Genomic DNA, 2,500 nt, shown 5'->3' with positions numbered 1-2,500 from the left:
AGCGGCGAGCGGCGGACAACGAGCGAAGCGAGAGGCAGCACCGTCCCTGCTATACGAAAGCCCCATCCAGCCCTGTGCCACCCGGGGGGTTCCAGGGTGCTGAGATGGCTGACGTTTTGCTCCGCTCTCGACGGTCACCGCGCAACGCAAGAACAGGCCAAAAACTGGCCAAAACGGCCCAAAAACGGGCCAAAACTGGCCATTCTTGGCTGCGCGAGCGAGCGGCGAGCGGCGGACAGCGAGCGAAGCGAGAGGCAGCACCGTCCCTGCTATACGAAAGCCCCATCCAGCCCTGTGCCACCCGGGGGGTTCCAGGGTGCTGAGATGGCTGACGTTTTGCTCCGCTCTCGACGGTCACCGCGCAACACAAGAACTGGCCAAAATCTGGCCAAAACGGCCCAAAAACGGGCCAAAACTGGCCATTTTTGGCTGTGCGATCGAGCGGCGAGCGGCGGACAGCGAGCGAAGCGAGAGGCAGCACCGTCCCTGCTATACGAAAGCCCCATCCAGCCCTGTGCCACCCGGGGGGTTCCAGGGTGCTGAGATGGCTGACGTTTTGCTCCGCTGTCGACGGTCACCGCGCAACACAAGAACTGGCCAAAAACTGGACAAAACGGCCCAAAAACGGGCCAAAACTGGCCATTTTTGGCTGCGCGAGCGAGCGGCGAGCGGCGGACAGCGAGCGAAGCGAGAGGCAGCACCGTCCCTGCTATACGAAAGCACCATCCAGCCCTGTGCCACCCGGGGGGTTCCAGGGTGCTGAGATGGCTGACGTTTTGCTCCGCTCTCGATGGTCACCGCACCACGCAAGAACAGGCCAAAAACTGGCCAAAACAGCCCAAAAACGGGCCAAAACTGGCCATTTTTGGCTGCGCGAGCGAGCGGCGAGCGGCGGACAGCGAGCGAAGCGAGAGGCAGCACCGTCCCTGCTATACGAAAGCCCCATCCAGCCCTGTGCCACCCGGGGGGTTCCAGGGTGCTGAGATGGCTGACGTTTTGCTCCGCTCTCGACGGTCACCACGCAACACAAGAACTGGCCAAAAACTGGCCAAAACGGCCCAAAAACGGGCCAAAACTGGCCATTTTTGGCTGCGCGAGCGAGCGGCGAGCGGCGGACAGCGAGCGAAGCGAGAGGCAGCACCGTCCCTGCTATACGAAAGCCCCATCCAGCCCTGTGCCACCCGGGGGGTTCCAGGGTGCTGAGATGGCTGACGTTTTGCTCCGCTCTCGATGGTCACCGCACCACGCAAGAACAGGCCAAAAACTGGCCAAAACAGCCCAAAAACGGGCCAAAACTGGCCATTTTTGGCTGCGCGAGCGAGCGGCGATCGGCGGACAGCGAGCGAAGCGTGAGGCAGCACCGTCCCAGCTATACGAAAGCCCCATCCAGCCCTGTGCCACCCGGGGGGTTCCAGGGTGCTGAGATGGCTGACGTTTTGCTCCGCTCTCGACGGTCACCGCGCAACGCAAGAACAGGCCAAAAACTGGCCAAAACAGCCCAAAAACGGGCCAAAACTGGCCATTTTTGGCTGCGCGAGCGAGCGGCGAGCGGCGGACAGCGAGCGAAGCGTGAGGCAGCACCGTCCCTGCTATACGAAAGCCCCATCCAGCCCTGTGCCACCCGGGGGGTTCCAGGGTGCTGAGATGGCTGACGTTTTGCTCCGCTCACGACAGTCACCGCACCACGCAAGAACAGGCCAAAAACTGGCCAAAACAGCCCAAAAACGGGCCAAAACTGGCCATTTTTGGCTGCGCGAGCGAGCGGCGAGCGGCGGACAGCGAGCAAAGCGTGAGGCAGCACCGTCCCTGCTATACGAAAGCCCCATCCAGCCCTGTGCCACCCGGGGGGTTCCAGGGTGCTGAGATGGCTGACATTTTGCTCCGCTCACGACGGTCGCCGCGGCACGCAAGAACAGCCCAAAAACAGGCCAAAACTGCCCAAAAACGGGCCAAAACTGGCCATTTTTGGCTGTGCGAGCGAGCGGCGAGCGGCGAACAGCGAGCGAAGCGAGAGGCAGCACCGTCCCTGCTATACGAAAGCCCCATCCAGCCCTGTGCCACCCGGGGGGTTCCAGGGTGCTGAGATGGCTGACGTTTTGCTCCGCTCACGACAGTCATCGCACCACGCAAGAACAGGCCAAAAACTGGCCAAAACGGCCCAAAAACGGGCCAAAACTGGCCATTTTTGGCTGCGCGAGCGAGCGGCGAGCGGCGGACAGCGAGCGAAGCGTGAGGCAGCACCGTCCCTGCTATACGAAAGCCCCATCCAGCCCTGTGCCACCCGGGGGGTTCCAGGGTGCTGAGATGGCTGACGTTTTGCTCCGCTCACGACGGTCACCGCACCACGCAAGAACAGGCCAAAAACTGGCCAAAACAGCCCAAAAACGGGCCAAAACTGGCCATTTTTGGCTGTGCGAGCGAGCGGCGAGCGGCGGACAGCGAGCGAAGCGTGAGGCAGCACCGTCCCTGCTATACGAAAGCCCCATCCAGCCCTGTGCCA

This window comes from Musa acuminata, unplaced genomic scaffold (genome assembly GCF_036884655.1).
Source record: "Musa acuminata AAA Group cultivar baxijiao unplaced genomic scaffold, Cavendish_Baxijiao_AAA HiC_scaffold_1136, whole genome shotgun sequence".
NCBI classification, from domain to species: domain Eukaryota; kingdom Viridiplantae; phylum Streptophyta; class Magnoliopsida; order Zingiberales; family Musaceae; genus Musa; species Musa acuminata.
The sequence above is the reverse complement of the archived record's forward strand: the minus strand, read 5'-3'. Positions refer to the sequence as shown.